The following is a 27,219-nucleotide window of genomic DNA, read 5'->3' as shown; positions in this document are numbered from 1 at the left end:
CTAGCAAACTTTGTTTTGTTTTTTTTAATCTATAAAGCAGAAACCCCTACAGCCTAAACCATTTGGCTACCCACGTGATGGTGATGGAAATAGTTTCCCCACTCAGGATGTTTACATAACCTATACCTCTATAGCTCCCTCCCCCTCCCCCTTTTTTTTTTCTTGCAAGTCAGCAGGGCAATAAAACAGACTCACTGCCAAGCAAGAAAAAAACAAGGAAGAAATAACAAAACACTTACCAGAGAGCTAATGAGGGGAGCCAACAGGACAAGTGGACTCCACAGGACAAAAAGCCCAGTACATCATGGACCAACAAAATAAAATAAAAATGCCCAGAAGAATGAACGCACAGTCATAAGGTATGTCTGGGGACCAGAAGTTTTTTCAGCTATCCATAAGAGAAAACAGGCAGTAAAAAGGGAAGGGAATTGCTACGGAGTAGATTCTGGGGGAGAATGAACAATTCTCTCCCCCCCCCCCCCCCCCAAGGTTTTGAGCACCAGAACTGTGGTGAATTTTTCTTTTATGGGGAAAATACATGTACGGTAGGTCCCTGAAACTCAGCTCTGCATATAACTGTGAAATAATGATAAAAACCTCAGAAATAAAATAGACACAGGTTTGCAATCAAGCTTGCCTGTTTATTATCAGATAGCATGCTTACCTGAGAGGCCAGGCTACTGACCTAAATAAGAGAGAGGAACAAGCCAGCCCATGTTGCAGCAGAAATTACATCTTATAATTTAAGAGGAGACATTATGTATCTAATTTGTTTATTCCATAGAAAAGGATACAACTCATTTCTAACAAACCAAAACCTTGTATCTATGTCTCCTAAAGCGTGCTTTACATGCATGAGACATTTCATGCTGTAATGTGCTCAGTCTAAAATCAGTAAACAACTTGTCCTGTCAAGTTTTAGAATTACTTGCTTTTTCCTTGCATTTATATTGCAATGCTTTAGGTAAGTCATTTGGGGTTTTGCCTTTAACTTGTTCCAGCCATCTAGACAAAGCTCTTCCGTGCAATCTCTGTAGATGGCAACTGTTAGCACCATAACCAACAGAATTTAACTAGAAATCAAAGCAAAATCACTACACATCAAAAAAGGAAGCAAAATGTATAGGAGTAGTATATTCAAAGAGAGGGGGTATATGGTAGAAATCAAAAAATCATTCCAAGTCAAAATATGCCAAAATTGAATAAAGTCAAAAGGTTTATTCAAAAATTTTAAACCATATTATGTTACAGGAAAGAGTATTTACCTCGACACAGTCCCATCTTTTGCCCAAAGGCTGTGTGGAGAGAGAGACAAGAGGCCAAACCTTTTGGAAATCAAAGAGATAGATTTAATTCATAGGAGGACATAAACAATTATGTAAAGCAAATCACCAGAATGACAACATGAGAAACATAGCCGAGATGATCAAGTTACCACGTATATCTAATTCTTAGAGAAGCACTCAAACTACCGTCTTTTATACATCCAAATGTTCAAAAGTGCACCAAAACATGCTGTAACCATGCAGTATATTTCTCACACAGTAGGAAAGTAACCAAACAAGACAATTACGATGAACAGAACAGTTTTGTGAAGCTTGCTCCGCCACATCACTAGAAGAAAATAGGAAATGATTAAGAGGAAAATCCTCTTTGCAGAAAACAGAATGGATTTTTGGGAGGAATCCCGTGCAGTAGGAGGGATCATACTCCAAAACCCTGCCCCACTTAAGTCATTTAAATAGGACAGGTTTTCAAAAGTGGAATGGAAAGTCAGAGAGAGACGTTCACTAGACCAGTCTACCCCAGAGTCAGGAAAGACTGGTCAAGGATTACAAAGCTAAAAGATATATTAAAGTCCAATAGATAATAATACCTAATAACAATACAAGAATAGACTCAAAGCCATAGTTTCCTGACAAGTAAGGCAAAAGAAACTGTGGAGATAAACTATGGAACTGTCTTGGAGTTCCAGAAATCCAGGTGCATTAGGCTGTTAAGAAATGCTGGAGCCCAAGCTTTAAAGTCAGATTTACTGGAACCACAAATGCCTGAGTGGAGGTGGGAAAGACATAGCCTGAGAACTGCTCTCCCTTTACTTTGTAGGAAAACACTGAAACAGCCAAAATTTGACTGCAGGAACCCAAGAGGCCTAAGACCTTGAGAAGGTACTGCCTGGAATGACTTAGGGGGTCATTCTCTAATGCTATCGCACGCGAAAAGGGACTTTTCGTACGCAAAAAGTCCTTTTTCACGTGCGATAGCTAGCTCGAGGCGGAGTCGGGGTGGAGTCGGCCCTGGAAGAGGAAGAGGAGGAGTCAGGGCGGCACCGGGGCCGATGCTGCGGACGCATCGCCGGCGGCGAAAGGTAAGGTTCCTTATCGCCGCCAGTTTCATGCCAAATAACTACACCTTTTATGGTGTAGTTATTCGGCGCGAAAGCCGGCAGCGATCGCACAGTGGAGGTCCGATCGCTACCGGCGATCGCAGGACCACCCCCCGCTTTGCCCCCCGTCCCCCGTTACCGCCGGATTCTCTAAGGTCTGCGACCTTAGAGAATCCAGGCCTAAAGTTGATACCCTAAACCTGGGATTTCTTACACAAGCCATTAGACCGACAGTAGCAGAGCACACTTGGAGACATTTCACCATAGTGGCTTAAGCAATAATTTAAAAACAAAATGTGCAAACAGACAGGCATTCAAAAAATGAATGAGATAGGGATGGGGCAATTATCTTAGTTAACTACAAAACACGTAACAAAGATTGTAGAGGATTAATCAGGTAAGTTAAAATGAATATAATCAATTTTGCTAAAATGTATTAAAGATATAAAAGAAATATCTTTGCCATTTGAAATTTAATTATGCAGAAGTGCTATTGTGATATGAAGAATTGTGTCTTAAGATATCAATTCATTTTCTATTAATTCTCATACCAGACTTCACACACAGTAGGGGTTGAATCATGCTTGGAGAGCTGAGACCAATTATTCTGTAACTTTTCAAATTCTTTTGTTCTCTCAGCATTATTGCTGCTTAAAGTTTTTCCAGTCAAGTCCTTTTATAACCTCTTAAATTGAAATATACTTAAACATGGAATTAAGGCATGCATAAATATCAAACTCTTTTCCAATTTTTTTTTTTTTTTAAAGAAAGATGGAATGGTGCAGTCTGGACATTTACACAGTAAGGCAAAGCAAGAAAAATAAAACTGAGAATTACAATGCCTTTATGTAGATCCATGTGCATTTTAGTATTGTGTGCATTTCTGATCATCACATCTCATTAAAGTTATATCAGAATTAGAAACAGCATAGATAATGGTGACAAAAATGATTATGGGGATGAACAGGCTCCCTTTTAAATAAATGAAGGTTAGAGAGACTGAGGGTATATGATAGAGGTTTATAACAACATTAGTGGGGTAGAACAGATAAATGGTGAATGGTTATTATTTATCCTATAACTAAGGGACATGCCATGAAACTAACAGATCAAAGAAAGTGTTTTTTTCACTCAGTGCGCAGCAAACTGTGGAATTTGTAGTCAGATAATGTCATTAAGGTAGTAGCATAACTGAGTTTAAACAATGTTTGGACAAGATTCTAGAGGTCAGATCGATACAAAATTATTTGCCAGATAGACTTGGGTTTATCCACCTTTTAATTCTTGGGAAGAGCAACATGAAACAGATTTTCTTTCAGGGATTTTGTTTCAGGTGACCCAGATTGGTCACTTTTGGAGACAAGATGCTGGGCTTAGAGGGCCTTTGGTCTGGTCTAGCATGGCATTTACTTGGAGTTCAGACTGACTCTTTTTTATTGCTAGATTTTCAGCTTACTGCAGACATCTGAAGTACTTTTTTGTACTTTGTACAATCAGATATGTACACAATTTCTTTTGATATGATGATTTTAGAACAAACATTCAAGCACTTGTGATTTTAAAAATAGACTACTGCAATGCTTTAGAGATTACAACTCATCCAGAATGGTGGCACCCCAGTTGATTATTTGTGCTCATAGATATGGACACATTATGCCAAGTTTGAAATCAATGTCCACAATTAAAATACAAATTAACTGGAACAGATAATTTTCTTGTGCTGGAACACCCTCTTGCAGGATGTTAGGATTACTATTGATATTTCAGAAATAAGTACTTTCTTATTTCATACTGCCTACTTATAGAATGTTTAGATCAAATGGGTTTTCTGCTTTTACTTATGATTTGATGAGATATATGTATATGTTTATCTGTAAGAGGGTGTATGATTGTGTCAAAGATTTTTATACTTGTGTTTATGTATTGTTATTTTATTTTATTTGTTTTATTTTTTGTGAAATGTATTTTATTGCTGTTGTACTTTTATTGGTTATAATCTGCTCCGAGCACTTTTTTTGTGATAGAAGCAGGATATAAACCTATATAAATATGTTTCTTATGAGATTAATATTTAGCTGAGCAAGTTAGCTGGATAAGTTTATCTGGCAAACGTTAGGACAGTCAAATAGCAGTCCTAGACTTCTCTGGCTAAATAAGCCTGATAAGACTGAACATCAACACTTGTATGGCAAAGGGGATCATTTTCTAAACTACAGAATTTTCCCAGGAAAGAGGCATAAGTAGAAAAGTGGCCAGATGGTATCATTTTTATTCAGAGTCTAGGGGGCTCTCCAAGACCCACTACCCACTACCCAAGTGCAAGATATGACTGGGAGGGGGATTTAGGGAGATGGGCCAGGGTGGGGTCCTGAGGCCTGGGGGTCTTCTGAAGCCCTCGAGGGTTGGATGCTGGATGAGATTTTACAAAGAGGAAAGGTTGGGAAAGGAGGGAAGGTGCCTTTGCCACACAACTTTAAAACAATTTTTTATTGTCCTGCGGTCATTTCTAGATGTGGCGGGAAGTGGGACAGGGGGATCTTGCAGATTCCCAGGGTGATTTGGACACTTTAGGGCAAGATCTTTGTTCTGTCTGCTTGGGCTCTTTAGGACCCTGCCTGGGAACATCAGGATGAGCATTAGTATCCCATTGCTCCTGGGGAAACTTACATACATCTCCTGAGTTGCAGCTTTCATGCAAATAGAACATCTTGTGATTTTTCATGCAAGCTGTATTATTTTATTAGCATGAAATTGCCTAGTAATGAGCTGATCTGCTACAAAGCACCTTATTATTATTTTGGCATTTGGGTAAAATAATGGACAATATTTAAAATACCACACACTATCGCTATGATAAGGTGTTTATTGTATGATAAAATCCTAATATACCTTATTAAATTTCCCCTAAGTTAGCTGGCTAAGTAATTCTGCCCTGGAAAGCCCACATTCTGCCACTTACTTAGGCCTGGATTTATCAAAATGCAGTAAATATCACCTGCGATAGAAAAAGGGGCATGTTTTATGGTAATAGGCAGTCTATCACAATTTGTGCCAAACATGTGAGAGAGAGAGAGAGAGAGAGAGAGAGAGAGAGAGACTGACTAGCCATAATGCCCCCAACACTAGACAGGTATTTATATCTCTATGTGAGGCCCAGCTAGTAACTCAAGGTGAGGTTTAGGTATTAGTGTAGGAGTTAGGGGCCACTTTGACATTAAAAGTGAAATGTACGAACAGAACAGTGCACTCTTGTAAAGATTTGATGACACTCAGAGTGAGGAAACTCACTCAAAGATAAGATTTGTCCAATGTTCTCTCAACCTAGCTTGATCTTACCCAGGTAGAGAGTCCATCAAGTTAGGTTGAGAGAACATTGCACAAATCTAATCTTTGGGTGAGTTTCCTCACTCCGAGGGTCATCAAATCTTCACAAGAGAGCACTGTTCTGTTCGTACGTCTCACTTTGAATGTCAAAGTGGCCCCTAACCCCTAGACTAATACCTAAACCTCACCTCTAGTTACTAAGTGGGCCTCCTATAGAGATATAAATACCTATCTAGTGTTGGGGGCATTATGGCTACTCTCTCTCTCTCTCTCTCTTAGCCATGTAAAACAGTAAGCCCACGCCTCCTCATTTTTGGATTTGCATCGCACCATACATTATGGTGCTATTGTTAAAAACCAGGAGGTGGACACTTAGTCTGATGTAGGGTAAGCGCTACATATGAGAGAGTCAACTCTCTTAGGTTCCTACCATTGGAAGGCGAGGCCTAGCAGATTGGTAGTTGCACTGGTACTTCGCCACTGGAAGCCTTTGGTCCCCCTAGGAGAAGCCTGTAGGAACCCAGGCTGCTTGGACTTAGGTGATTTGAAGAGGACGGAGGGGAGCCTGGATACAGGCACCTCCTGCAGGTCGAAGAATCCAGATGGCTGTAGCCTCCAGCAGGTCAGTAGTCCAAGCCAGGAGAATGGTCGGAAGCCAGTCAAATGAATCCAGGAGAAGGGTCGGGAGCCAGTCCAGAGGTAAATCCAGGAGAATGGTCAGAAGCTGGTCCAAGAGTCAAGCCCAGAGAATCCGTCCAACAAGAGAGGCGAAGCAGAACCCAGAAGAAGCGGAACAGAAACCAGAAAACCAACAGCGAGGATCAGGAACACCGGAACCAAGCAAGCCTGAAGTCACGATACCAAGGCAAGGTCTTAGGAGCAGACCTTGCCTTATATACTAAAACTTATGGGAGGAGTCTTCGGGGGGGAGCCATGACAACTTCCTGTTGTGGCCCCTTAAAATCAGATCTTCAGCCGCGCGTGCAGCTCTAAGCAGAGCCAGAGGGAGAGGAGCCGGCCCGGCGAAGAAGGGAGCCATGCGGCTGGGCCCCTCAGTGGCAGCGGCTGCAAAGACACCACTAATTAGGTCTGCCTGCCTCTGAAGGATCCTCAGAGGTGGCCCGATGCCTCGGGTAAGCTTTCAGCCTCGGCTGTGGACCACTGCGGCTGGTGGCCATGACACCTGGTCCCGGTCGTGGTCTGTCGCAGCCAGCGGCCATAACAGTACCCCCTCCTTTAGGCCTCCCTCTAGAAGGTTTGGGTTTTTCCAGGTGTTCAGAGTGAAAGTTTTTGAGAAGATTCTTATCCAGGATGTTCTTGGCAGGCTTCCAGGAATTCTCCTCAGGCCCAAATCCCTACCAAGCCAGGATTTATTCCCATGTGCTGCCTCGTTTTTGGACTTCAAGCACCTCATGGACCTGGTATATATTCTTGTCCACTGCCCTGGGTTGAGGGGCTTCAGGAACCTTCCGAGAAGGCCAAGTGAGGACCAACGGCTTCAGAAGGGACGTGTTGAAAGAATTATGGATCCTTAAAGTTGTCGGCGAACAAAGTTGATAAGTCACAGGACCTAGCTATTGCAACAGAAGAAAAGGCCCAATATAACAGGGGGCTAATCGCATGGAAGGAACTCTCAAATGGATGTGTCTGGTGCTAAGCCACACTTTTTCCCCCGGATGGAACCAAGGAGCTGGTCGATGATGCTTGTCGGCAAACGGCGGTATGTGCCGCTTTTTGTAGCATCTGTTGGATATGGAACCAGAGCCGTCTCAATCGAGCAACTGTGAGCTGGGCTGCTGGTGATGGCACCGGCAAAGGCAAAGGCAAGGGTGGCCAGGGTTGTCATCCAAATACAATCTGAAATGGTGAGGCCCCAGTTGAGGTACAGGCGTGCGAGTTGTGCGAGAACTCCGCCCAAGAGAGGAATGTCGCCCAGTCGTCCTGACGGGAGTTGACAAACATTCATAGAAATTGTTTTAATGTATGATTCGTGCGTTCAGCCTGACCGATGGCTTGCAGGTGAAACGTGGTGGTAAAGTCCAAGGAAATGTGAAACTTCTTACAAAGATGGAGCCAGTAATGGGCCGTGAACTGAGGCCCGTAGTCAGAAGCAATGTGCTGCGATAGGCCGTGGAGGTGAAAAATATGTAGCATGAACAGTTGAGCCAAACGAGGTGCAGATGGGAGGGAGGGTAGCGGGGTGAAGTGGGCCATTTTAGAAAACCAATCTACTACTACCCATATTACTGTATTGCCCTCTGATGGTGGAAGATCCACAACAAAGTCTGTGGAGATATGTGTCCAAGGTTTCGTGGGTGCAGGCAGCGGTTGTAAAAGTCCCTAAGTTTTCCCAGTAGAAATCTTATGTTGAGCACACATTGGGCAGGAATCGACATATGCTCGTACATCCTTATGCATTTTGGGCCACCAATAATATTGTTGAAGTGTTTGGGTCCGAGCTCGTCCAGGATGCCTGGCCAACTGGGAATCATGTCCCCAGGCAGGTACTTTATTACGCAGTCTCTTGGGCACCACTGTCTTACCGGGTAGAATGGTGAATGTTGCTGAGAGGGTGATGCAAGCCGGATCTATAATATGTTGAATAGGCTCCTCAATGTCTTCAGCGGAGAAGGATTGAGATAGAGCATCTGCCTTAATGTTCTTGTTAGCTAGCCGGTATCAGAGTTCAAAGTTAAAATGTGTGAAAAAGAGCACCCAACGAGCTTGGCGCGGGTTCAAACAGGCTTGATGGAGGTACACCAGGTTCTTATGGTCAGTGTAGATTGTTATACGATGTTGAGCTCCCTCCAGCCGCTGCTGCCACTCCTCCAACGCAAGTTTAATGGCAAGGAGCTCTTTATCGTCTATGAAGTAATTACGTTCAGCTGATGAAAATTTCTTAGAGAAGTAGGAACAAGGATGGGACGTCCCCGCTGTGTCCATCTGGCTTAGGACAGCCCCTACTTCTTCAGCTGAAGCATCCACCTCTACCATAAATGGACGTCTGGATCAGGATGTCGAAGGCAAGGTTGTCGAAGGAAGGAGTTATTGAGCGCCTGAAATGCTTTTTCTGCCTCTAAAGGCCAGGCCTTGATGTTTGCTCCTTTTCAAGTAAGGGCAGAGAGAGGTGCCGCCAACTTAGAAAAATTTTGAATGAAACTACGATAGTAGTTAGCGAATCTCAGGAAGCGCTGAAGTGCTCATAATCCATTAGGTTGGGCCATTCTTGGATGCATTTCAATTTAGAAGGGTCCACCTGGAAACCTTGTTTGGAGATAATATACCCCAAAAAGGGCAAAGATTCCTGTTCAAAAATGCATTTTTCAATCTTAGCATAGAGACGATTCTCTCTTAGGCGTTGTAAAACCTGGGCAACGTGTTGTCGATGTGTCTATAATTCGGAAGAAAAAAATCAAAATGTCTTCTAAATAGACTATAACACATACATAGAGCAGGTCTCAAAATATCTCATTGATGAAGTGCTGAAATACTGCTGGAGCATTAGTCAATCCGAAAGGCATAACAAGATATTCATAATGTCCATCTCTGGTGTTGAAGGTCGTCTTCCACTCATCACCCTCTCGTATCCTGATAAGATTATATGCTCCTCGAAGATCTAACTTAGAGAACATCCTGGCCCCCTGTAAACAGTCAAAGAGTTCAGCTATTAGCAGCAATAGGTACCGCTAATGGCGTTTAACCCACGGAAATCAATACAAGGATGTAGAGTCCTGTCTTATTTCCCAACAAAGAAAAAACCAGCCCCAGCTGAAGATTTAGAGCAACAAATAAATCCCTTCTGTAAATTGTCTCTGATATATTCGGTTGTGGCACGGGTCTCCAAGGCAGATAATGGATAGACCCTACCGCGAGGCGGGGTAGCTCCAGGAATCAGATTAATGCTGCAATCAAATTCTCAGTGTGGAGGCAAAGTGTCAGCAGCTTTTTTGGAAAAAACGTCCGCAAACTGACTGTACTGTGGTGGCAATCCCTCAAGACGGGAGGTGCAGATGAAACTATAGGAAGGGTTTGATCCTTTAATGCAGGTCTTATGGCATGCTGGACCCCATTGGATAAGTTTCAAAGATGTCCAGTCGAACTGTGGATTATGATGTTGTAACCACGGAATCCCAAGAACTATAGGGTGGATAGCTCTCCAGATGACATAGAAGGCGATACTTTCCGTGTGGTTCGGTGCAATATGGCACTCCATCAGAACTGTGTAATGGGTTATTCTCCCCGGCAGGGGATCTCCATGGATGGACGATATAGTTAACGGCTTTAGACACAGGCGAGTAGGAATGTGCAGTTGTTCTACCACATCTTGCAAAATGAAATTTCCTCCAGCTCCAGAATCTACTAAAGCCAGGGTGGAGAACTGATGATCTCCGAGACACAGGGTGACTTGCAGAGTTAGTGGGGGAGCCGGAGAAGTGATGCCTAGGGTTACTCACCCAATGGAGCCTAGGCTTGGGAGTTTCCCGGACGTGTTGGGCAATGAGCAATGAGACGGCCTGATCCTCTGCAATATATCGGCAGAGGCCTGCCTTACGGCGTCTTTGCATTCCTCAGGATAGAGAGGGACATGACCCAATTACATTGGTTCTTTGACTGTCCCTTCTGTGGTAGATGTAGTTCGAGAGACAGAAGCAAAAGAGCGGGGAGGAATAGTGCTGTCGTGTGCCTTCTCGTGCTTGATCCCTCATGAGCTCTTTGCTGTAGACGGTGGTCAATATTGGTTACTAAGTCAATAATAGAGTCCAAAGAGTGAGGTAACTCCCAGGCTGCCATCTCGTCCTTAATTTTGGATGACAAACCTTCCAAGAATATAGACTGGAGACAAATCTCTTCCCAATGGAGTTCAGATGCAAGTGTTCGAAATTCAATGGTATAATCAGCCAGTGGCCGACCTCCTTGTTGAAGTTGTAGAAGCTTGGAACCAGCGACTACTTGTTTCCCTGGATCGTCAAATACAGTTTGAAACAGTTTTGCAGGACTGGGTCTGACCATTGCCAGAAAGGAGAAGCCCAGGCTAGGGTCTTACCCTCCAACAGAGACAGAATATATGTAGTTTTTGTAAGATCATCCGGAAAGAGGAGGCTTAAAGATGGAAGTGCATTCTGCATTGGTCGAGGAATCCTTGGCACAAACTAGGTTCACCAGAGTAACGAGGAAGAATAGGTAATGGAATCATAGGACGGGTATTTCCCTGTATCCCGGATGGTAGTGGTAATGGTGGAGGGGATACCTGAGCCACAGCTATAGAATCTAGACGGGCATTGAGTTGCTCCAAGGAATGTGCCATGGATTCTAATAGCCATTGCTGCTCCATGACTTTCTGGGCTAATCCAGGAATAGCCTGGCAAGCTGAAGCCTCTGCCGGGTCCTTGGCTTTGGAATTCTGTTACAAACCAGGAGCTGGACCCTTAGTCTGAGGTAGGGTTAGCGCTACCTATGAGAGAGTCAACTCTCTTAGGTTCCTACCGTCGGAAGGCAAGGCCTAGCAGATTGGTAGTTGCACCGGTACTTCACCACTGGAAGCCTGTGTTCCCCCCAGGAGAAGCCTGAAGGAACACGGGCCGCTTGGACGTAGGTGATTTGACGAGGACAGAGGGGAGTCTGGGTGCTGGTGCCTCCTTGTTGTGTCTGTCGCTGTCCGACGTCTCTACTCTGCCCACCTTACTACTTTGGCTACTCTCTTCGGGGTTGATGGAAGGCTAGCTGCTGTGGCGTCTCCAGGCTGTCCTCCTCCGGCGTTCCCGGACCGGCTCAACGTTGCAAGCCGCCATGTTGACCAGATGCCTAAGGGCGAGCGTGTACGCGTGGCCCGACTGATGTACCAGTGTTGGCGCGAACCTCAGGGGCGTCCCCCAGAGATGACGTCACCAGCTCCAGATATTTAAGGTGTCAGTTTTCGCTATCAAGACGAGTTAGCAAGGGGTTCGCTTCCTCCTGGTCACTGCGGATGGCATTTGCTCTCCGCGACCCTAGCTACTCTGCCTCCTCGGACTTCACTAGAGGTAACCGCTCCTCGGGGGCCTCGCTCTCTTTTTCTTTGTAGGTCGCAGTCCGGAACTGGTACTCGCTCCTCGAAGGCCCACATCCCGGACTTGCTCCTGAATACCACTTCTGCTAAGAAGTCATCGCTGCTTACCACATTGTGAGCTTTCCCTGGGTCCAGGTACTCGCTCCTCGAGGACCTATTGTATACCATAAACGTTGGCAGGTTAAATGTAAGACATTGATAAGACAGGCTAAGAGAGAATTTGAAAAGAAGTTGGCTGTAGAGGCAAAAACTCACAGTAAAAACTTTTTTAAGTATATCCGAAGCAGAAAGCCTGTGAGGGAGTCAGTTGGACCGTTAGGTGATTGAGGGGTTAAAGGGGCACTTAGAGAAGGTAAGGCCATCGCGGAAAGATTAAATGATTTCTTTGTTTCGATGTTTACTGAAGAGGATGTTGGGGAGGTACCCGTAATGGAGAAGGTTTTCATGGGTAATGATTCAGATGGACTGAATCAAATCACAGTGAACCTAGAAGATGTGGTAGGCCTGATTGACAAACTGAAGAGTAGTAAATCATCTGGACCGGATAGTACACACCCCAGAGTTCTGAAGGAACTAAAAAAATGAAATTTCAGACCTATTAGTAAAAATTTGTAACCTATCATTAAAATCATCCATTGTACCTGAAGACTGGAGGAGAGCAAATGTAACCCCAATATTTAGAAATGGCTCCAGGGGCGATCTGGGAAACTACAGACCGGTTAGCCTGACTTCAGTGCCAGGAAAAATAGTGGAAAGTGTTCTAAACATCAAAATCACAGAACATATAGAAAGACATGGTTTAATGGAACAAAGTCAGCATGGCTTTACCCAAGCCAAGTCTTGCCTCACATATCTGCTTCACTTTTTTGAAGGAGTTAATAAACATGTGGATAAAGGTGAACCGGTAGATGTAGTATACTTGGATTTTCAGAAGGCGTTTGACAAAGTTCCTCATGAGAGGCTTCTAGGAAAAGTAAAAAGTCATGGGATAGGAGGAGATGTCCTTTCATGGACTGCAAACTGGCTAAAAGATAGGAAACAGAGAGTAGGATTAAATGGACAATTTTCTCAGTGGAAGGGAGTGGACAGTGGAGTGCCTCAGGGATCTGTATTGGGACCCTTACTTTTCAATATATTTATAAATGATCTGGAAAGAAATATGACGAGTGAGATAATCAAATTTGCAGATGACACAAAATTGTTCAGAGTAGTTAAATCACAAGCAGATTGTGATAAATTGCAGGAAGACCTTGTGAGACTGGAAAATTGGGCATCCAAATGGCAGATGAAATTTAATGTGGATAAGTGCAAGGTGATGCATATAGGGAAAAATAACCCATGCTATAATTACACAATGTTGGGTTCCATATTAGGTGCTACAACCCAAGAAAGAGATCTAGGCGTCATAGTGGATAACACATAAGAACATAAGAACATAAGAAAATGCTATACTGGGTCAGACCAAGGGTCCATCAAGCCCAGCATCCTGTTTCCAACAGTGGCCAATCCAGGCCATAAGAACCTGGCAAGTACACAAAAACTAAGTCTATTCCATGTTACCATTGCTAATGGCAGTGGCTATTCTCTAAGTGAACTTAATAGCAGGTAATGGACTTCTCCTCCAAGAACGTATCCAATACTTTTTTAAACACAGCTATACTAACTTCACTAACCACATCCTCTGGCAACAAATTCCAGAGTTTAATTGTGCGTTGAGTAAAAAATAACTTTCTCCGATTAGTTTTAAATGTGCCCCATGCTAACTTCATGGAGTGCCCCCTAGTCTTTCTACTATCCGAAAGAGTAAATAACCGATTTACATCTACCCGTTCTAGACCTCTCATGATTTTAAACACCTCTATCATGTCCCCCCTCATCCGTCTCTTCTCCAAGCTGAAAAGTCCTAGCCTCTTTAGTCTTTCCTCATAGGGGAGCTGTTCCATTCCCCTTATCATTTTGGTAGCCCTTCTCTGTACCTTCTCCATCACAATTATATCTTTTTTGAGATGCGGCGACCAGAATTGTACACAGTATTCAAGGTGCGGTCTTACCATGGAGCGATACAGAGGCATTATGACATTTTCCGTTTTATTCACCATTCCCTTTCTAATAATTCCCAACATTCTGTTTGCTTTTTTGACTGCCACAGCACACTGAACCAATGATTTCAATGTGTTATCCACTATGACACCACTATGACACCTAGATCTCTTTCTTGGGTTGTAGCACCTAATATGGAACCTAACATTGTGTAATTATAGCATGGGTTATTTTTCCCTATATGCATCACCTTGCACTTATCCACATTAAATTTCATCTGCCATTTGGACCCTCACTCCGAGGGTCATCAAATGTTCACAAGAGAGCACTGTTCTGTTCGTACGTCTCACATTGAATGTCAAAGTGGCCCCGAACCCCCTACACTGATACCTAAACCCCTCCTCGAGTTACTAGGTGGGCCTCCCATAGAGATATAAAAACCTATCTAGGGGCAGGGCATTATGTTTAGTCTCTCTCTCTCTCTCTCACTCTCTCACTCAGTATTATTGCAATAACCTCCCTATTACCATAAAACACACCCCTTTTCCCATCACATGCAATATTTACTGCATTTTGATAAATCCAGGCCTAACTGGCCTATAGTTCTCAGCCTCCTTTTTTCTTCTACTTTTGTTTTGTTTGTTTTGGGGTTATTTTATGGTTGTGGTTGTGTTTTGTTCATTTCATTTTGATATAGTGTGCACTAATATTTTTTAGAGTGTGCTAAATCCCATTTAGTATGCACTATTTCAATTTAGTGTGAACTATATTTATCTAAGAAGTGAATTTTCAAAGGAGTTACATGTGTAAAAGTAGCAATATTCAAAACATCATTATGCACATGTAAATCCTATAGAAAATTACTTCCTTAGATCCTAACTTTCTAACTTATCATTGTACAGCATTTGTGCATGGAGATTAATGCTAGTATTTTGTAAACTGGACTGTAGGAACTGCACAGTTTATAAAACATTTTGTCTGCTCCAGAAGTATGTGAATAAGTTTCAGCTGTTACATATTTTCAATGCAAGAAAACACCTACTTTCTCTGTTTTCTATACATATGCACAGATATTATATGCATAAAATAATTGAGATACTACACAAATAAACATCCAGAATTAACACAGAGGCTGGTATGTAATAAAGTATGCTCATATACCAGAGCTTCCCAAACCTGTCCTGGTGACCCCACAGCCAGTTGGGTTTTCAGAATATCCACAATTAATATGCATGAGTTAAATTTGCATATACGGAGTCTCCATGATATGCAAATTTATCTCCTGCATATTCATTGTGGATATCCTGAAAACCCGACAGTTTATTTTTAAAATGTTAATTTTATCGAGCATTCATGGAGGATACCTTTAAAACAAGCACACATGTGACCATATATGTGATTATATAGGTGTGCATGTTCACACATGTATTTTAAATTGTGGTCACAAATGTGCACACATGATATAAAATATGCTTATTTCTACCTAACAACATATTTGTATAAATGACTATCTAAGCGAGGTGAAAGAAGAGTAGATTTGTATCATGTTCTCGCTACTTTGCTTGATGTGCTCTCTACCTAGCTGCAATCTAGGGAACATGGAACAAGTCTACTCTTCTTTCCCCTTTCATCACTCCAAATCACATAAAATCTTCACTGATGGTAACTGTACTGTTTGTACGTATGACTGTGCATGTTAAACTGTCCCCCCAAAAAAAACAACTCATTCCCCCAAACCTCACTCCAAGTTACTAGTGCCCCCTCTAATATTGGTATAAATGGTTAACTTTTTTGTGAGCCTCTACAGAGATTCTCTCTCGCTCTCTCTTTCTTGCCAGCAGCCCAAAATTCCAAAAGCCTGTCTGGCCAGTAATACAGCATGCGATGGACTTCTCAGCTTGCGAAGTGAAAATAATGAAGGGTGTGATAAATTTAATGCGCATTGCGGTAAAATACCTATGCCTTGCGGTGGCAGGAAAATCAGCCTAACCACGCCCCTTTTATATCACGGGTGCTATTTTTGCTATATTTACTGCAAAATGATGAATCTAGGCCTAAAAGATATGCGATATATAATAAGCATAGCCAGATAAGTAGCATTTTAATACTTATCCACCTATTTTACTTAGCTGGATAATTAGCGTTTTTTTTAGACTTACCAGGCTGAGTAGCAGCAGAGCCGCCACTTACCCGGAAAAGTTTATATTTATCAGGATATGTGGGCAAATCTGCTATATGTGCAAATTTGTGCTCCTATTTTTTATCATTTACATAAAAAGATTTAACTTGTGTATTTTGCTTAGCAATTGTTGCCTTTAACGTGCATAGATTCTCAAATTTTGTAAAATGCATGCGATAAGGAAATTACTAGTTTTAGTCCACTCATTTGTCCAGTTTATCTGCACAAATGTCCACTAGTTTTAGTCCACTCATTTGTCCAGTCTATCTGCAGGTTGTGGAGTCCCCTCCTAGCTCTTTAGGCAGAGGTGCCCCCATGTCACACAAATCCCCTTACCCAGTCAATTTTGTATTTTTAAGATGTCTATAGTCACTTACACCAGATATTGAGCAGAAGTAAATATACGCAAGTAAACGATGAATGCACATCAATTTGGCAGCTTTTACGATATCAATTTACCCATGTACATGTTGGCCCCTCTCTGAAATGCCCCCGGCCGGTGCCTTTTTTTTCAATTTCCACATGCCAATGTATGTGCAGTCTCTGTTTTACACACCAGTGTAGCAGCTTTTAAAATAGCACATACTCACGCAAATGCTATCTTACATGCTCGTGCTATTTTTAATCCTGCATCATTTGAAAATTCACCAAACATTTTTCAAATCTTGCTATTGAAATATTAGAATGAAAATGAGTGGGGAAGGTGCACAAAACTACTTCTAAAAAGTTGCAATTGAGCAAATAACCTCAGAATTATACATATAAGGTAATGTTCTCTTTTTGGTAAACCTGTAATTTGTTACCATCATGGTCCCATGGTAATATGATTTCGCGATTACTGCAAACACTAATCTTAACTTAGACACATTTAATTTGTAAATTGTACAAGCTAGCATTTCTTAGCATAATATGTACTTTCAGCTTAGACTGAAATTTTTATAAATAGCTCTGGAAATTATAGCTACAGCATTAATTTGCATTTAAAATGGCTTTGCTAACATCAAACTAATATATTGCTGCTACTGTAGAAAAATTGTCAATAAAAAAAATATTTTCACAGATTATAGAGGCCTATGCAATAAAGGTTAGCATGCATGCAAAGGCCATTTAGCACACTCTAAAAATAATGTCTTAATATGCATGCTAAACCAGGGTCAAAAGATAACACATGCATGCAAATAAAGGGACATCATCTGCAAGTAAGGCTTTAGTGTGTGCCTTAGAAATAGCATGGTATGCTCTCCTCGAATAGCTAGTTAGCATGCACATATTCAAGTAAAAAATGTAATATTTGCCTCAGTCCAGATGTTCACTTTTTAGTATATACACTATTGAGACTGCAATATTACTAGCAATGCGTGGCATGAATGCAAATTTCCAAAATGTATTCTAAGGGGAGGGTTTGGGTGGGCTGTATGAAAATGAGGGGCATTAATGCTGGAAAGAAGCTCGGGCATGTTCAGAATTGTTTTGACAGCAATTTTGAGGGGGGGGACCTTCTTTCAGCATCTTTCTTTACAAGCGAACATTGGAGAAATGTTTTGCCAAATTTTTCATTGTATAATACATTTAGGGGTAGATTTTGAAAAAAAGCGTGATCGCGTACTTTTGTTTGCGCAGCAGGCGCAAACAAAAGTACGCAGGATTTTATAAGATACGCGCATAGCCGTGCGTATCCTCTAAAATCCTGGATCGGCGCGCGCAAGGCTGCTGATTTTGGGCAGCCTGTGCGCACCGAGTCGCACAGCCTGCCTCCGTTCCCTCCGAGGCCGCTCTGAAATCGGAGTGGCCTCAGAGGGAACTTTCTTTCGCCCTCCCCTCACCTTCCCCTCCCTTCCCCTCCCTAACCCCCCCCCCGGCCCTATCTAAACCCCCCCTTACCTTTGTTCCTAGATTTACGCCTGCGAGAAGCAGACGTAAATCTACGCGTGCCAGCGGACTGCTGGTGCGCCGTCTTCCGACCCGGGGGCTGGTCCAGAGGCCTGGACCACGCCCCCGGGCCGGCACCATGCCCCCGGTCCCGTAAATCCGTGGACAAAGGTAGGGGGGGTTTAGATAGGGCCGGGGGGGTGGGTTAGGTAGAGGAAGGGAGGGGAAGGGGAGGGGAGGGCGAAAGAGAGTTCCCTCCGAGGCCGCTCCGATTTCGGAGCGACCTCGGAGGAAATGGAGGCAGGCTGTGCGGCTCGGCGCGCGCCGATCCTGGATTTTAGAAGATACGCGCGGCTACGTGCATATCTACTAAAATCCAGCGTACTTTTGTTTGCGACTGGTGCGCCAACAAAAGTACGTGAACGCGCATTTTTTAAAAATCTACCCCATAGGGAATTACTGAAACCCAGATTAAATCCTTATCAAATACATTTTTTACTTTGTAATTGATAGCAGAGATTAATGTCAAAGGTGATTTGATTCTACACAATTAGCTTGAATCACTAGAAAATAAGATGATATTTAGGAAATTACAGATGGTGAATTTTCCAAAGACTAGATTACATTCATCTTGTAATTTGCAGTTTTCTCAAAATTAGGAGTTTAATTTGTCTAAGTGATATTATATGCCAGAAATGAAGAAGAATCTTAATGAAGAAGAAGGTGCCCTGTGCTAGTCCCTTAGATAATACTGATCTTTCAGCATTTTTGAAAAGTTTTCATGATGGTATCACGACCAGAGCAACTCTTATTATAGCATTTGCTCTAGATTCAGACAGACTTGATTCTATATCAATATTTTACATGTAAGGCTGAATTATTTTGTGGCAGATGATTCAAATTTTCCCCAGAGTTATCAGGGAGACCTAAATGAGATGGAGACATTTCTTGCAGTTTAAACAGCATACACATGCTTTGGGTGCTCCATTCTTTTTCAAGTTCCCATGTAAATGTATTATTTAGTATCAGGGGAATAGGTTTGTTTTTTTTCTGACCCTGCTCATCTAGAGTCATTTCTTTTGAATAAATCATTTGCATCTTAAATGGATTTCTTTATGATGCCTTTGGGGAGATTGGGATTTTGATTTATTATTAGGGTGATGTCTTATATTGTAATATTTGTTTATTATAATTGTTAACCCTCCTTTATTATGGAGACTTGTAATGTATTATAGTCATGTTGTTATTCTTGTTTATTTTCTTGGGATATCCATTATAATTAATTGTTTTCCTGGCTTTATCTCATATGTATGATTTAAATGCAAATAAAAATTAAGTTAAAAAAAAAATCAGCCAGAAGAGCTACCAGAACTTCTCTAATTGCCCTTAATACCCTTGAATGTGTCCTGTCCGACCCCATTACTTTATCTACTTTTAATTTAGATAGCTCCTAACAAACACAGTTTTCAGAAAATTGATTGAGGTTTACCTTCTTTCCAATTCTGTTTGTGCCCATTTTCTGTGATCCTGCTCCTGGCTCTTCCTCAGTGAACATCAAACAGAAATATTTGTTAATTCTGCTTTCTCCTTGTCAGTTTTTACATATTCCTCCCCTTCTCCTCTGAGGCTTGCAATACCATTTTTCTACTTACTTCTGTTACTGAATCTTAACAAAACTGAGATCATAGTATTAGGCCGTTCAACTCCATATCCAATTCCAGCTTCTGTCTATATTGATTCTCAGTCTATTGCCATTTCCAATAATGTTCATTACCTTGGTGTTCAATTAGATTTGACATTATGCATGCAACCCCGTATAAAAATTGTTATAAAGTCTGTATTCTATAAACTACACTTACTTTCATTGTTAGATTAAAAGTACTTTAGAACAGTATTACAATTGTTAATCCTAACCTCCCTCGATTACTGTAATGTACTAATCATAGGTCTTCCATATAATTCTATCAAATCTCTCCAGTTAAATCCAAATGCAGCAGCAAGATTACTTAACTGTACCAAGAACCATGAACACATTACCCCAGTTCTGCAAATCTTACTTTGGTTACCGATTACAATCCAATACAAACTTGTCTCTCTAGTCCAGAATTTATTACATCATGTAACATCACCATAGGTCATTAGGACACTTAAGTTCCATGTACCATCCAGAGCACTCAGATAATCTTATCAAACACTATTAGAAGCCCACTCCATCCGAACAGTAAGATTGGCTTCTACTCTGGAGAAAGCATTTTCATTGGCCGGGTCCACACTCTGGAATACACTCCCACAGAATTTGCGACTTCTCACAAATAAAAAAGATTTTTAAAAAAAGTTATAAAAACATACTTTTTCAAAAACATTTTCTACCGAACTCCATCTTAACTTCTCTCCCAATAACATAGGCATTTTACCATCATGAGACCCCAATTTCTTGAGCTCCAGCCCAGAAAATTATGTAAGAATTTTCTTTATTTGAAAAATTATGCAATTCTTGCCTTAAGTCTTCCTCTGCTATTGTTTTTATTGATTGTGTATGTACCTATTTACTTCTATGCATGTATTATTGTAACTCACCCTGAACCTTGGAGGGCACGGACTAAAAATAATTTCAAATAAATAACTTTAATAAATGCCAACCTTTTTTCCTACTTTTCAGCTAATTCTTTGGAAAATAGCGGCCTCTTTTTCCTCTTACCTTTATTTATTTTCCAAACAAAAATGTTATAAACCCTAAAAATATCTCTTTTAAGGTTTGCCATGCTCTTCTATTTCCCTTAAATTCTTCCATCTAGCTAATGACTCTTTGAAGTACACCCCATTTTAACAAATTTAGGGGGTCATTTTCCACACGAATCGCACGTGATAAGGGACGTTTCGTATGCGAAAAGTCCCTTATCACGTTCGATACCAAGATGGGGTGGAGTCGGCCTTGGAAGAGGAGGAGTCGAGGCGTCACTGGGGCCAACTCTGCGAAGACGCTGTGGATGATGTAAAGGTAAGGCCCTTTTCGCATCCTAGTTCGCGCTCAATAGCTACACCTTCTATGGTGGCGCTATTAGGTGTGAAACCGGCAGCGATTGCACCACAGTGGTACGATCACTGCCGGCTAGGACAGGACCGCCCCCCATTTCGGGCCCCCCACCCCTCATTACCTAAAGTATTGCAGGCCTGCAATACTTTAGAAAATGAGGCCCTTAGTTTTCCTCAACTCTAGAACCCTCACCTTTGAATCAATTTTCACTACCTGCTTTCTAATACTGAACCACACCATCCAGTGATCACTGGATCCCAAATTTCCTCCACTATGACATCAGAAAGACTGTTCCCATTGTAAGAACTAGGTCTAGTATCAACCGTTCCCATGTGGGCTCCATTGCCAACTGACATTTCTCCTTGAAGAAAATCCATGATCTCTCTATATCTAGATGACACTGCCCAATGAAAAACTGGCAGAATGAAAATGACTAGCTATAGTACCTCCCTTTTTATAGTAATTTTGTCACAATGCTAGTAGTATATAGGACCTAGTAAATGTCAAAACTTTGTTTTGACAGGTGGCCATGTGCACTCCATGTTCAAGCACCAACCCTTTTCCCACCCCCACCCAATCAGAATTCACTTCTTGTCACACTCTTCCAAAACATACCCCAGCATGCTCTTCATTTCATCAGAGTTTCAAAGATAAGAGAATTAGGGATGTGCAATCATTTTCCCCGAATTAGGCAATGCCAACAAAATTGCCTAATTTGGAATGGTTCGGGAAAACCGAAAAATGATTGATTTTTTCTGAAATTTCAGAAAGAATTCATTTTTTAGTTAGTGCACGCTAATCGGGCTCCTGAAAAAAACACTCCGAACCACAGGAAAAACAAAATTCCCACCGGGGGGGGGGGGGGGGGTGTCGAAATGAAGCCCGATACAAACTTTTGACCTGAAGCACATCTCTGAAAAGAATACCTTTTTCCAGGAGAAAAGGGAGGAAAGGGGAGTGATAACAAAGACTAAATCCTCCATCATGCCTCATACCTGACTTCTTTGGATATCATGAAGACAAGTACAGACTTGTTACAGACTTGTCCGGGATTATTACGAGAGGGAGAGAAGAATGAGGACAGTCTACTTCCAATAGATTTTATCGTAAGTCTACTGCATTAAGTCACATCATGGCCAGACAGCTACAGCATATCTCTAAAGACTGCTCTGTACATTCTTGTAAACCATGAGAGGAAGCAGAGAAAATGGAAATGGTGAAATGGTTATGTGTCTGAAACTTTTACAAATAAACACAAACAAAGATTACAAGCCTCTCAGGAATTCAGACAGTGTGATAAAAAAAAAAAAAGCTCCCAGCTGGAATTCTCCAAAACTATGTGACCTGGTACTGAGGTAAGAAAAAAAAAAGAATTCAATTTGGCTGTCTTTTTTTTTTTCATATCCTTATCATGATAATAAATATATATGCTGTTAATTTTCAAGCATGCACAGGTTTGAAAACAGCTTATGGGTTTCAATACTATAATTTTCCAACATATATTGTGTCATTTCAAGTCTACAATATTGGTTTTCCCTTTTTTTTTTTTTAAATTAAAGGTTAATATTAAGACTTATGACTGGGAGAGAAGGGGTGTGGATGGCAGTGTGTCTTTTCCCTACTCCCCCTCTCTAGGTCTAACACAGATCCATGCTTGCAAATTTATCATTGAGGAGAATAATACTTGTGCTCTGCCAAAGAAAAAGATCTTAACTAACTTTTTTACACTAAGATAAAAAAAAAAGCATTCATTTCTGCCACTGCCTGTCATTAATGGTGAAAATGTGAGGGATTGATGCAGGAATGGCTGTAGGATTTAAAATAAATGGCTTCCACATATTCTGAAGTACACCGTCTGTAGAAAAAAGAAGATTTTTAGATGTAAAACAAAGTATGCAGGGAGGACTCAGAATTTGAATATTCTGTGCAGTGTTACAGAACTGTGGGGTGCAGGCTGTGGTATTGTGTCACAAAGAAAATATTCTTTTTTGCATGTTGAATAGTAAGGGGAAGCTCATAATTCTTCTCTGTGGTTTCACATTAAACCTGTGAATTAAAAAAAAACTAATGTGGTAGTTCACCTTTAAATATCCTATTAGGAAATGAATTAATCAATTTATTATTATTACCTCACAAAAATTGCATTTAGCCCTCCTGAAAGGTATGTCTAGGCATACCCCTCTGTATGGGGAAGAGGAGCACTACTGTGTTGTCATTCACTAAACACAGTGCCTCCACTTTTAGCCGTGGTGTCATTTCTGGTGATGTCTTCCAAGATGGCGGCCCCCTGTTAGCAAGACAGTGGCCCCAAGGCAGCCAAAATGACTGCTTCCATGGGCAAAAGGGGTGTGGTTTGGGCAGAGCTAGGCCAAATGTCAATGAGGGGCAGGGCTTAGGTAGAGAAAGGGGCATGGCTTAACCCAGAAGCAATTGCTGATTGGCTGGGAGGTGGGGGCCAGTTGGTGAGTATGGATTAACCTGGAAGTGAATGCCGATTGACTAGAGGAAGGAAAAGGGGTGGGGATTAAACCAGTAGTGGGTGTGGCCACCTGTCAAAACAAAGTTTTGACATTTGCTAGTCCCTATATTCTACTAATGCTTGATTTATCTCGATCCATTTTTTTCTGTCTGTAGGGGAGATCTGTACATCACACCAACAAAAATAGTTGTTCTATTCTCAGTTTTCAGATTGACTCAAAATCCCATCTCCTTATTTGTGCACATACTTTCATACCCTATCCCTAAATACCCTCAAGATGCCCTCTTTTTACTCAGATAGAACTATATAGGAAATTGTAAGCCTGCATGTAATATTGATCTTCAGAAAATCTTCTTACCATATATATCTTGATTTTATGTACAGAACCCCTGTAGAACTCCTTGAAAGTTTTCTGCTTAACAAGCTTCATTACATGCAAATTTTAGGGCAATTAAAAAAGTGTTAATATACCAGTAAAGCTAAAACTTAATCTCACCTCCTGAAGGATAGTTATGTTGTAACTTTGGACTCCAGAGGCTAATGCCAGTCCTGATTGAGCTCCAGTCCCCTGTTATTTATTTACTTATTTATTTATTTATTTATTTATTTATTTATTTAATTTGTTGGAGGCTGTGGTTCAATAGTTGTGTTCAAAGTAAGTAGTCCAGCAGAAAGAATGCACACGTCACTTAATAATAAGTTGCAAAACAGTTTAGTATTTATTTGGGAAACAAAACATCTATGCAAAACAAGAAATCCTAATTTCTTTAGAAGCTGCAAAATAGCTGCTGGGCAGATCAGAAGTGAAACCTGAAACTGAAAGTAGCCAACTGGGAGAGAGAGAGAAAAAAAAGGTGTGTCTTATGTTATCAGCTCAACCCCCTTGTACAAACACAAGCAGTAAGGGCTAAACAGAGAAAGAGGGAACAATTTTAACATTAACTTATTTTGCACAACTGTTTATTAGGTCAATGCACACTAACGTATGTAAGAACTTTCCTTCCCACTTATACGTTTAGGAGTTGATGTTCCCAGTACCCCCCCCCCCCCCCCCCTTGATAAAAGATTCAAAATCTCCCTTGGACTGACACAGCTCCACACTCCCTGATGCAAGTGTGAAGGACTTGCATCTGCCTTAGTCCTCTACCCTCTGACTCAAAGGTGAAGGATCCCCATATCTTTAGCCTCCCACTCCACTGATTTAATTTTTCAGGGTCCTCAAACCCTGACTGCTTAATTATTGGCCTTTAGAGCCAATCCCCTCACCATTTGGAGCATGTGAGGTTAGCCAGTGCTGTATTTGAGACTGTTGGCAGTAAAGCAGATGGGAGGTCAACCCTCTCCTGCTCCCTCATATTTCAGGCTCTCTTTAAATGGCGGGAGGGAGATTACCTGACAGAGAGGTAGAGGGCAGGGGGAATGGGCAATATGGGTCCATGAACAGTAAGGATTGGATTGGGCTACAGAAGCCCTTCATTTAGCCATGAGTTGGGATTTGGGTCAGGTCATAGGAACTCTTCAAATGAGTCATAAGAATGATCTAAGATTAGAGGGCCCTTCTTCTTACAGCTGGGGGAAATGGAAGAAAGCCATGGTCACCCTGGGCCTAGTGTTAGCCATGTTCAATAACTAGTTTGCAAAAACATTTGTAATGCCCAATTAACTAAAGGCTTTAAACTCTGTAGTAAATAGGGCATTGAAATTGCAGCTAATGAGCTTATTAAAATTGTCTGTTAAAATGTGCTAATGGCTGATTTTAATGTTGCTTAATGCCTGCATCCCTATATGTGAATTGGAAAGTATTTTTATGCTTCTATCATTGTCTAAATCAAATCTAAAAAACATCAGTCTTGTGTCGTGTTAAAGCCCAATAGGGATTTTCTAGAAAGATAAACATAGCTATATCAATACTTTCTGTCTCTTGAGACAACATAAAATCCTGTACCTTACTTGATGACTGTCCACTGGATGAGTCAGCTTACTTTTCAAACTGTGGAATAAGATTACATGTTAATAAAATCACTTTTGTTGGAATAATTCATCAAATTATGGTCTTCAATCACTGTGGAACATACTGTCAATTAAAAAAAAAATAAACTGTTTTGCATCTACTAAAAAGTAGGTGAACAGTAAATATGAATTTGTAATATAGTTGATAATGTCATCCTAGAGCTGGGGGGATTTTCAAACTATCCACACTGGGGCAAATAACCTGTGTTCTTTAACCTACAGACATTGAACCAATTTTAAAAGTGAAAATATGCATGTATTTTAGCTTTAAAACTTGCCACATGAGCAAAGTATATATAACCTCTGGGTGCTTTAAAACCTAAATACTGGACCCAGAGGTACATAGAAAGAAAATAGATCCTATTTGAACCACTTTTCCAGGATAGCATTTTATTTCTGAAACTCAGGGCTCCCGGAGGGCGGGGGATGGGAAGCATAGCTCAAGTCCCTTTTTCATTAACCAAAGTACACAGCCCTTTTTCCAGTCTCTGTAGATAGCACTAATAATCTCCACAGTCTACAGTAGCAATAATCACGCTGAGATGAAATGTGTTTTCCAACTCCTTTACTGGTAGTTGATAAATTGACTGAAGATTCTTTACACCACTTACAGGTCAATTTCAAAAGCGTTGCTCATACAAAAATGCCCACATACACGTGTATGTGCACTGCATATAAGCAACACAGATTTAAAAAACCTGCAAAATAAATGGTATTTACCTGAATGCATGTGAGGAATAAGGGGGCCGAAAAGGGGCAGGGCATAGGTGCTCCAGGGTGAGGCCAAGATTTACGTACATAACTCCAAATTTTAAAAATGGTATCCACAGCGTGCATACACTAGATATCCGCAAAACTTTACTGCTGCTCCTGTTAAGGAGAAAGTCTGTAGATTTTGAGTTTTAGGGCTTATCGGGTGAAGGGACCGGGTCAAGTGGGTGGTGGTGTTTAGGATGAAGAACTAGAGAAGTCTGAAAGAACTCGCTATTAATTAGACAAACTGGTCGACTAATTGGAAAACTGGGAATGTGCCTTGCACAAGCATGTTTTAAAATCCACTGATATATGCACGTAAAAGCCGACTAAGTCCCACAAAAGACACATACATGTTAGCTGTGCTTGAGTAACCTCTTAAAATTAGGACCATACTTATGCGCAATTGGTGCATTTTAAAGCATACGCACGTAAGTGTACGTAAAATTAAAACTTCCAGTGTATCCTTGCTCAAATGATGATACACGTGTGAATGTTACACACATGTTAATTTTAAAATCAACTTCTCTGGTTTTAAATTTAATTGATGATCAATAATAAATAAAGATTAATAAATGTATATCTTCACTCTTCTAGTAAAGTCTTTGAATTTATGGAAGCAAATTCCTTAACTGTTTCCTAAATGCACATAAGTCATAAGAACATAAGAAATTGCCATGCTGGGCAGACCAAGGGTCCATCAAGCCCAGCATCCTGTTTCCAACAGAGGCCAAACCAGGCCACAAGAACCTGGCAATTACCCAAACACTAAGAAGATCCCATGCTACTGATGTAATTAATAGCAGTGGCTATTCCCTAAGTAAACTTGATTAATAGCAGTTAATGGACTTCTCCAAGAACTTATCCAAACTTTTTTTGAACCCAGCTAAACTAACTGCACTAACCACATCCTCTGGCAACAAATTCCAGAGCTTTATTGTGCGTTGAGTGAAAAATAATTTTTTCCGATTAGTCTTAAATGTGCTACTTGCTAACTTCATGGATTGCCCCCTAGTCCTTCTATAATTTGAAAGTGTAAATAGCCGATTCACATCTACTCGTTCAAGACCTCTCATGATCTTAAAGACCTCTATCATAT

Source organism: Rhinatrema bivittatum, chromosome 1, assembly GCF_901001135.1.
Source record: "Rhinatrema bivittatum chromosome 1, aRhiBiv1.1, whole genome shotgun sequence".
NCBI classification, from domain to species: Eukaryota; Metazoa; Chordata; class Amphibia; order Gymnophiona; family Rhinatrematidae; genus Rhinatrema; species Rhinatrema bivittatum.
The sequence above is the reverse complement of the archived record's forward strand: the minus strand, read 5'-3'. Positions refer to the sequence as shown.